Source organism: Hypomesus nipponensis, chromosome 4 (genome assembly GCF_054491055.1).
Source record: "Hypomesus nipponensis isolate SF chromosome 4, ASM5449105v1, whole genome shotgun sequence".
Lineage (NCBI taxonomy): Eukaryota > Metazoa > Chordata > Actinopteri > Osmeriformes > Osmeridae > Hypomesus > Hypomesus nipponensis.
In genome coordinates this window covers 13,334,933-13,345,541 of record NC_140364.1, presented here as the reverse complement: position 1 = coordinate 13,345,541, position 10,609 = coordinate 13,334,933, and the positions used below count along the sequence as shown (strand labels likewise).

Genomic DNA, 10,609 nt, shown 5'->3' with positions numbered 1-10,609 from the left:
AGTGGGAAACACTAGTGCATATAAATACAATTGAAGTTTGGATTTAAAAACAGACAATGAATGAGCCTGCCTGAAAAGACAACGCAACTGCGACCCATATCACGATGTAACGTTTGGACTCAACCACCCCTACCTTCCAATGCCCTCCCTCCTCCAGCACACTCCGACACATATTGTATAAATATTCCTGTGTGACTACCAAGCTGCACCCCCTCCTTGTCTGAACCCATCTTGAGTCAAATCAGCAGTCTGACATGCAGGATCTGAGGTAGCCCCCAGAGACTGTGACACTCTCCAGACACCAGCAGCACCAGACACACTGTTTCCTGTTTGATCTAGGGAGAAGGGCTCTCTTTCTCACTCTCTGTGCAACTTATTTCACTTTTATTCTCCCTCTCGCACACACACCTTTCCCCCACTCTCTCCGTTTCCTGCACTTTTCATATCACATGTAGATCACACACATCACACAACACCCACTCTGTCTTTCTTAAAAGCCCTGACTTCTGAGGTTGCGTCACGTCACATTTCCAAATCGACCGTGTCATTCCCCGTGCCAAAGTCCTCATCATTCATCCTGGGTGTCCACAAACAAGGCCAGGACACAGCAGCCCATGCCATGAGGCACCTGCTGTCTCTGTTTATCTGGGAGAGAGAAGGAAAACAGGATGCCCTATCTTCAGCTTCTGTTCCCAGTGGAAATATACAACACCTTCTGAGGCTGACTTTCATGCACTATGCTCTTTCTTTCTCTCGGTTGTCTTTCCACATTCTCCAGTGGAATGGGGATGTGCCGCCGGTGGAAAGCTGAATACAGCTTTGAGTCACCTATCCATTACCATGGCCCCTAGGAAGGAACGAGAGAGGTCCTTCTCCTCTAACTCCTCCTCCTCCTTTTCCTCCAACTCCTCTTCCTCCTCCTCCAAGTTCTCTTCCTCCAAGTCCTCCTCCTTTTCCTCCAAGTTCTCTTCCTCCTCCTCCAACTCCTCTTCCAACTCCTCCTCCAACTTCTCTTCCTCCTCCTCCACATCCTCTTCCTCCAACTCCTCCTCCAAGTCCTCTTCCCCCTCCTCCAACTCCTCCTCCTCCACGTCCTCCAAGTCCTCCTCCAAGTCCTCTTCCTCCTCCTCCAACTCCTCCTCCTCCACGTCCTCTTCCTCCAAGTCCTCCTCCAAGTCCTCTTCCTCCTCCTCCAACTCCTCTTCCAACTCCTCTTCCTCCTCCTCCTGTCCCTGAGTTCACGCCCCGCTGTGCTTGATACTGCAACACAAAGCTTGTAATCCTGTCGCTGGGTTTTCTGCCCCGGTGGTTGGTTCTCCAGGGCCCCCAGGGTCTGAGGAAATGACTCGCTCCTCACTCGCACAGTCAAATGAACACGGTAAGTAAGTGAGCTACCGCACAGGCAGTTCATTTGTGAAACGTATTAGGATTTATGAGCCAATGAAGTGTAAAGGTAGTTTATTAGACGGCTGTCCGTGAAGGGGGAAAATGCCAAATGACATTTTCAAATCTTATTTGCTTTTTGTGCGCTTTATAACGACAGAGAACGGGGGGGGGAAATAGAGACCGCCGAGTCGTTGACGGCTTTACATGCTGTGTGGGGAGATTGGCTTTGGCATTTCGTGGCGCCAGTGTCAAACGCAGAAACGTTCTCCTGGAAAACATTCTCCCATTCATTCCAAACTGAGCCCCCCAAAAAAACAAAAACCACTCCACATTCATGCACGCCTCAACCACCTTTCATACAGCCTCCTATTTCATTCTGTCACACATGTCCATGCTCTGTGCCCTCATCTGAGGAGCAGAGCAGGTGTGGCGAGGAGCCAGCCAGAGTCTCTCCAGCCAGCCAGAAGGAATAGATGGGGGGGGGGGAGGGGGGAGCCCAGACTGAAGGAGGAGTTCTTTTCCCGGTTCACTGCATCCTGACTTTGCCGGGAATCAACTGTGTAGATGAGATCTCCTGGGAGGGTAATAGAGGAAAAAAGGACTGCTTGGTTGGTGCACAGTGTGTGTGTGTGTGTGAGCATGTACACGCGTGTGTGCGCACGTGTGTCTGCATACGTACGCGTGCACGTGTGTGTGTGTGTCTTGAGTCCTTGACTCTGCACGCTGCAGGGAGTCTTTCATTAGCACCTTCTGAGAAGGGCTACTCCACAACACCAGGACATCTCAAGACTGCTGGAGGACACTTGAGAACCTGCTGATCCTAACAGGCGGTAGTTAACGTGATGAGACCCTCACACAACGCTCATTCACATAAATATGTCTTAATAAGACGAGTGTTTAGAACATTTGTAAAGGTTAGGGTTGTGGTTAGGGTTAACATTAGATGAGATGAGCATTCGTTAATAAGTAATAAGGCCCTTGTAAGACGTTTATTAAGATTAATGAACGTTAACAGGCCTTACTTACTTACGAAGGGCTTATTACTTTTTAACCACGCTTATTATTAGCAGCTGGGTCTAACCTGTAACCGACAGTGGATCAAGAGAAGAGTCAGGAAGTGGACCTCTCTCTGGTCAGCCAACACGGCTGCTCCCACTACCTCCACACTTCGCTCATACAGCGAATGTAATCTCTGTCCAGTTCTCAGGGCTCATGGTGAATAACGGCGACCATTCAGCCGTAACCGCATCGTCTCTGAAAGGAAGAGAAAGGGGTGTTGTGTTCTTTTCTACTGGAGAGAGGGCAGATGAAAGGCTTCACAGGTGATTGTGGAGAACACGGCCCTTATCAGCAACACGAGTCAGAACAGTGCAGAGGCAGGGAGCAGAGCAGCTAATTATCACCCTCCTCTTAGTCTCAGCTGTAACATCAATACTCCATTACTGAGGGCTGTCTGCAGGGACCCAGAATGGCCCCTGCAGACACACACACCTAGACACACACACACCTAGACACACACACACCTAGACACACACACACCTAGACACACACACACACACACCTAGACACACACACACACAAATCGAAGAGTCAAACAGCTTGAAGTTAGGAGGCATTCAGAAATAACCCGTTCCCATGCAGCCAAGAGCAGAAGGTGCTTAACAAGATCACTTGGCCTCACGTTTCCCTGGATCCTGGTGTTCCTCCAACCAGGTTAATGACTGAGGTTACCTGCATCCCCAGTATGCATATACAGGCCTACAGGCTTACGCTGATATGCACCCACATCTCTCATGACTCAGTGCTGTAAATCTTGGGACTCAGACAGTTAAAATCTCGTCACTCATCTCCCACTCAAGTATTTCAGTCGTCGTATTCCAAACAAGCTGTACTTGAAGAGTGGGCGTGTTTCTCCTTTGATGGGGATCGAGTGGGAGAGGAAGAGAGAGGAGAGAGACAAAATGACCACACCTCAAGCACTTCCATTAGCGTGTGTAATGGCGCTGAAAGCTTTTGTACTGATAGCGATTCAGAGCTAAACACACACTCCAACCTCCCCACCATCACCCTCTCTCCCTCTACTGCGTCTCTCCCTCTCCGTCTCCTCCGCATCTGAATCTCTCTCTACTGTTATAGCTCTCCCTCCCTCTCAGCGTGCCAACATCCCCGTTTCACGAGAGAGAAAAAGACGGTGGTTCTTAGCATTTGAACTTTGGCCCCAAAATGAAATTACACTTGCTAACCTTGCTATGTGACCAAACTAGAATGTCAGGATCCCATTGCTGGCTCTCGGTCATGAACACGACATTCCTGGCTCTTATAGAATCTTTGACAAATGATGGCAACATGTCAATAATGACAGATTGGTGAAGGTAATTGTGGTTGGTTGTGCTTTTGTTCACTCACGGCTGAATTCGAGGCCCTCTGATAGCAGCAAGGGCCTCAGGCACTGCTCCCTGCTCTAATACAAGACTGAATGACACGCTAATCAATATAGGTTTACCCTGACTTAAGTCCTGTGTCAAGGCAGAATCCATGCAGGCTGTCAATTTGCTTGTCTGGTGAGAGCACTGATCTGTGACAAGTGTTCTGCTGCATTCATATTTTCGTTGTTTAATGGCCTAGGTAGATCAGGTCATCTGCCCTTGGCTGGCTGTGACCTCGGAGGTCATCTCACGCTTACGACAGTCACCGGGGAAGGTCAAAGGTGAGTTCATGGGAGTTGAGTGCCTTGTGGGCGCGACAGCCTCATATTCATAAAAGTGAGATTTATTACCCACACATCAACCAGGCAGGGGCAATCCACTGGACTCAATGTCATCTATGCACAAGGATCTAAGGCCAAGCCAATCACTGTCTTTTTATGAGGATCTCCTTTGATCTGTTGTGATCCTCTGGGGGGGATCTGGACGGAGGGCCTTGCAGAGCGAGGGTTCTGCATCCCAAACGCTGCAGCTGAGCTTGCTGCAGCTGAGCTTGCTGCAGCTGAGCTTGCTGCAGCTGAGCTTGCTGCAGCTGAGCTTGCTGCAGCTGAGCTTGCTGCAGCTGAGCTGCGGGCAGAGCGTGATGTGGAGACGTCAGATGCGCCAGCTGCAGAGACACACACTACCTGTGCAGATGAGCAGCCCAGTGTGGAGCGTGAGCCGGAGGAGAGGGCACGAGACAAAGGAAGAGGGGAAGACTGAGCGAGCGAGTGAAGAAAGAGTGGAGCCAGGGAGAGAGAGCGAGAATCTCATTAGCAAGGAAGAGTAGTCGGGGGCCTTGGCCTTTAATGTGAAGCTATGTTTCTGAATCCTTGCCAGCAGTCTGCACAAATCCCCCCTTCTCTCTTTGTCTCTGTCCTCTCTCTCTCTCTCCACCACACTCTCCCTCTTTCTGTCTTCCTTTTTTTTCTGTCTCTCTCTCTCTCTCTCTCTCTCTCTCTCTCTCTATGACCCAAACCCCCATCTCCTCCTTCTTTCATCCTCTCTCCCTGCTGTTCTCTTGAGAAGACAGGCACAACTTATTTATGGCCCTTGTATGGTCTGTGTGCGTGGGTTTAAGTAATAATGGTGGCTGCTCGGTGGATGGAACAGAGACTCACTCTCAGCCCACATTTGAAGGATGAAATGGGAGCGTTGGAACCTGCCAGAGGCTGAGACCGACCGTCACGCTGAAGATGCAAAATGCAGTCTTTTTGTTTGTGTTACCCTTTCCCTCTCCCTTCATCGCACTTCCATGTGTCTCTCTCTCTCTCCCTTTATCGCACTTCCATGTCTTTCTCTCTCTCTCTTCCTCCGCCTGGAGCTGGAGGGTGGGTGAGATGAACCCAGAGCAGACTGCGGGGCACTGAGGCAGAAGGGAGCGAGCGCAGGTTCCTCCCATGATGCATCAGGATACAACACTGGCTGACCTATCAAGCGATGGCCTGCAGGACAAGGGTTTACTGCGTTAAAGTGCAACCTTCATTAGTTCGAGTTATTTTTCTCTGCGCGTACCACTCGAGAAACCTGCCTCCGGCCGCCCATTAAGTTTTAACGCGGGTTAAGCTTGCTCCTTCAGCACACCATCCCTGGCTGGGGGGGGAGAGCGTGCAGGAACAGCCCATGTCAAGCCACGTTGTGTCGGTTCTGCATGGAAGAAGACACACGTATGCACAACAAGTCGACTCCTGAGCAGGTATCAGATCCAGTGTTCGGGAGAGTTCTTCTGCCTTCCTTCCTCCTTCCCCAGTCCCCTTCTCTCTCCAGCTCTCTGACTCTGCCAAGCAACTTCTAATGATGTCCCTGGTGACAGGTGTTGGCTTATCCGGTATCCTTACACACACACACGCGCGCACACACACACACCAGCAGCTGGTAGCTTTGCCAAATGTGTCTCCCAGACTTGAAAGGGATGAGGAGAGCAGATGTGACTCTATTCTCTCTGACAGCTCAGGGAGGAGAGAGAGAGAGAGAGAGAGAGAGAGAGAGAGAGAGAGAGAGAGAGAGAGAGAGAGAGAGAGAGAGAGAGAGAGAGAGAGAGAGAGCCATGATCCTCTCTTTATCTGTTCTGTGTGGCTGCATTGTCCATCTCTAAATTATATAAAAAGGTCCACGACTTCATCTAATCAATTAAAACACAATTGCTATTAATTCATTACAGTACACAGTCCAGCTAAAGCTATCTGAAACTCAGTCCATCAGTGAGATGTGTTGACATTGTTCAAACAAACACACAGAACAGTATGTATTGATCCACAATACCCTGCTTCCCACTGACTCAGTCACCACACCAAGGTTTTAGAAGGTGAGTGTGTGTGTGTGTGTGTGTGTGTGTGTGTGTGTGCATTTGTGTGAGATTGATGTAGATAAGCCTAATTCCAAGCCAAAGATAAGGGCATGTGTATATTTGTGATGACAGTGATGACTTAATTTAGGTCTTTATTATATCTGAACTGTATTTTCACCAAGTCAACAGGCCACTGCTCATCAGAAATGCTTTACCTTAATGGCTGGGGGTTTCAAGGGAGCCCTGTTAAATAGGCTGGGGGTTTCGAGGGAGCCCTAGGCAATACAATATAGTGGACAAAACAAGTCCTTATCACCCTTAACACCCCAAAACATCCTTAAATATCCAATATGCCTGTTTGCTCTTTCAAAAGCATGTTGACCATGTCTCCCCAGTGACAGGTGGTAATTAGGATGTTAGCGAGAGCACCATTAGGACACACACACACACTCAGTGCTCCTTTCAGATGCAGACTGAAAACGAGAACGCACCCCGAGCTGAGACAGGAGGATGAGGAAGGGGGAAAAGGAGAGTACATTTACATCCATTTAGCAGACGATATCCAGAGCGACTTACAGTAAGTACAAGGACATTCCCCCCCGAGGTAAGTAGGTTGAAGTGCCTTGCCCAAGGACACAACGTCATTGGGCATGGCCGGGAATCGAACTGGCAGCCTTCAGATTTATAGCCCGATTCCCTAACCACTCAGTCATCTGGGTCCAGCGCATGGAATATTGGGGGGGAGGGGGAGAAAGATGAAGGCAGAGACACAGAGGACAAGACGATGTAGGAGAGGTGTGCAAGAGGGGGGGAGAAAGAGAGGTGTAGAAAGAGAGGTGTAGAAAGGGAGGTGTAGAAAGGGAGGTGTAGAAAGGGAGGTGTAGAAAGGGAGGTGTAGAAAGGGAGGTGTAGAAAGGGAGGTGTAGAAAGGGAGGTGTAGAAAGGGAGGTGTAGAAAGGGAGGTGTAGAAAGGGAGGTGTAGAAAGGGAGGTGTAGAAAGGGAGGTGTAGAAAGGGAGGTGTAGAAAGGGAGGTGTAGAAAGGGAGGTGTAGAAAGGGAGGTGTAGAAAGGGAGGTGTAGAAAGGGAGGTGTAGAAAGGGAGGTGTAGAAAGGGAGGTGTAGAAAGGGAGGTGTAGAAAGGGAGGTGTAGAAAGGGAGGTGTAGAAAGGGAGGTAGGGAAGAAAAACCCTAAGACAGTGGGGGAGAGAGGGCGAGCTCAAGCCTAGCCTTGAGGGCAGGTAGAGTTAAACGGTGGTTCTCTGTAGCAACACCCTGCTCCTATCTCGCTCTCCCTCTCTCCAGCAGCTCTCTAACATGGAAATTGATTTATAGGAGGGGCAGTGATGGTACCATAGGGACGCTAGCACAGGTGCCTCTAGTCAAGAGGGGGACATGCTAATGAGAGAACAGGGACTGGTCAGCTAACAAGAAATGAACGAGAGATGGGGAGAGAGACAGAACTGGAGAATTGGAGGAAGAGACGTAGAGAGAGAGCAAGAGAGACAGAGAAAGAGAGAGAGAGACTATGAAAACCAGAGAAGGAAAAGGTCTGGAGAGAAGAGTTTTTCACTCAAACCAAAGAGTGATTTGAGGGCAGCATGCAAATTTTATACACCATGTTTCAGTGCACCATGTATTTAAGAACACGCTGGCCTGATTTTGTAAGCCCCTGGGTAATTACTGTACTTTCATGTTACCATGGTAAGGCCTCCGCGACTTTCACTTCACAGACAGGTGTAACCAATTGAAGAGAACCATCTACCAGTTCTTCGGATGACTCGAATAAAACATTTATTTATGACACAGATGAGTAATAGTCTGTACTAATCCTGGCTCACATAAAAGGTGTGAATACGCAGGGACATGAAAGAAAGTCCTCTCAAGTTGATGTGACGTTCCACTTAAAGGGAAACTTAAGTGGTAAAGTATTTGGTTCACTTTAAAAACAGCTTTCAGCAAGTAATGACTAATCCTAAATATTGAAAGAAAAAGAAAAAAAATCTAATGAAAACAATGCAATTTAGTTGAAGATAGTGTGTGAGTGTGTGTGTTTGTCTGTACATGTGCGCCGTGCATGCGGAGGTATGTTTAACTGAAATCCTAACGTAAGCCATCAAGAAACAACGATGTCATCTTCCAGCTCAGTAGCCGTTCTCTCTGGAAGCTGTGTCATCCTAGGATGACACGAGTAAGTACGACGCATCATCGTAAACTCTTGACTGAAGACCGTTATCACCTCCTGGGACACGTTTTAACACGTGGTTCTTTCAATATTCCTTCTCTAGAAATGATATATTTTCAATTGGTTGGTGGAGTGGTGTGTACGTCACGGCCTTCCCTGATCGACCCAGACAGAACTCTCAGCAGAGGGTCTTACTCTTCTGCCTTGTTGGGAGCTAAACTGTGATTTACGTTGTGGCATTTATTTATTTTTCACCCCTGAAGGCCCGACGTGCTGTTGAGGAACGCACGTACAAGCCGGTAGCTCAATATCAACAGTATTACTAAAAGGTCTGGCTGTCGGAGGCTTCAGATTGTAAACTACACTAAAAGATGGCTGTGCTGCTCTTTAAATGTGATCCAGAGATTTGATAAATGTTCTTTGGGAAACAAGACAGGTATGACATTTCCCAGTAATCCTCCTACACAGATACCCAGACACACTCTCATGCTCAACGCACGCACACACAACTCCTTGAGCTACCTCTTTAATTAGTAACACACAAACAGTTTTTGCTTCAGCACTAAACTTCCACTCGTCTACTTTTTATGGGTGGCCTACATTGGTATCAGAAGTTACCGTGGAGACAGCAATTCCTGTCTCCACGTGTTTCTCCAGTTGTTCTGGATGACTGGTGAAACCTTTTCATGAGGCTAAATCGACAGTTTGATAACTAATATTTATAGTTAAAACATGCCCTGCTTCTTCTCACAGAACTCCAATAAGGGTGTTCATAATGAATTGCAATATGAGTCGCTAGGCTAAATGCTTGAAAATATCACTAGATGGGAAAACGGACCCACCTGCAAGTGCAACCGACTCAAGCCAGCACACCCTACAATTTCCCCAGAAGTAGTTTGGCCAGTTAACGTGAGCTTTCAAAATATATATGATTGAAAATATTTCGAGATAGTAGTGCTTATTTGAATGTTGGTATGCAGTTGGCTACTACTTAAATCAACTTGAAGACAAACTCCCCTAGCAGGTTATGTGGGGGAACGATTGCTGGTTAACTCCACCATCAACCGATCTGGACGTCGGTGCAGCAACTGCGCTAGCTAACTAACGACGTAGTTTGCTAACCAGCAGCTAGCAACTAGGCTAACACCTGTTTTAGCTAGGAAGGCACACAAACGCATGCTTGTTAATTGTCTGCATGTTTAGCACATAACGGCAACAGAAAAAACATGAACATGCTCGACGATATTCCCTTTCCTAAACAGTAGGCTACAGATAAAGATATTTAACTTACCCAAAGCCGAACGTTTCACGGCTGACGACGCCGCGGTGTCAGGAATCGCTAATGATTTATGGCATGTACGCCATGAAACACGAGTCAATTGTATTTCTATTGTCGGTTGTCTTAACGGAAACGATACGTTTGTTAATAGCAGTGTCTAACTTTCTTAATATGGAAACAAAGTCAAATGTAATCAATAAACACAAATCTACATTGCGTCCCAGCTTGATCTGATTTCCGAATGCGGACCTTTTTAAGAGCACGTTCGAATTTCCAGGAATACATTTGTTTAAATGACAAGGACACATTCAAATTAAATCTTTCAAACATGTCAAACATTAAGGTGATCAGAAAATCCCCATTTTTGGTGGCCTGTCCCCGGCTGGAGCTGTCCCTGGAAATGTCCTCAGTTTTCACTGTGACCAACAACAGATCCAGGACAGAAATTTTAAAAAGTGAGAAAGAAAACAATGACCAAACGTTTAGTTAGGCCTATAACCTAGGGCAGCGACATATTGTTAATGAAAAAAGACATCTGTCATCTGGTCTCTAAAATATATAATTTAGCTTGACACATAATACTTACACAAAGTATAACAAAAAATATATGCGCTTAAAATTCTTTCGTTTCAAACACAGCTTTGTCAGGGGGAGGTAATGGCCGATTTTACAAGGTTCCCTTCGGTGATTGTAGTTTACAGGATTATATATAGCCCATTGTAAATGACTCCAGATAAATAACAATGGATTAGCTTTTTCTTCTTCTAATCTTATATCCACTTCTGTCTGGGTAACAGCATATTGGTGAATTTAACCATATAGGCCTATCCCCATGAAGATGTGGCCATCTTTATTTTGATTCGACAGTTTGGAAGAAATCGTGTTTTTTGCCCTCAGTGATGTGCGAGACTCACTGCCTACCGCGTTGGCCTAAATGTAACCTGTTAAACAGCATACAACGTTTCTGTAAAATGATTAGGCATACATTTAATTGAGTGGTAAATCTGAAACTA

The 10,609-nt window shown here is 47.1% G+C and overlaps 1 long non-coding RNA gene across 1 annotated transcript; it reads right to left on the bottom strand.

Annotated features, from left to right (window-relative positions):
• Positions 1-1,148: 1,148 nt before the first annotated feature.
• LOC146295694 (uncharacterized) lies at positions 1,149-9,896 on the bottom strand. Its single transcript, XR_014753304.1, has 4 exons — positions 9,609-9,896; positions 2,468-2,640; positions 2,066-2,206; positions 1,149-1,960 (listed from the first exon to the last, which is right to left on the bottom strand). It is a non-coding gene; the product is annotated as an uncharacterized LOC146295694 (long non-coding RNA).
• Between the last annotated feature and the right edge of the window lie 713 nt (positions 9,897-10,609).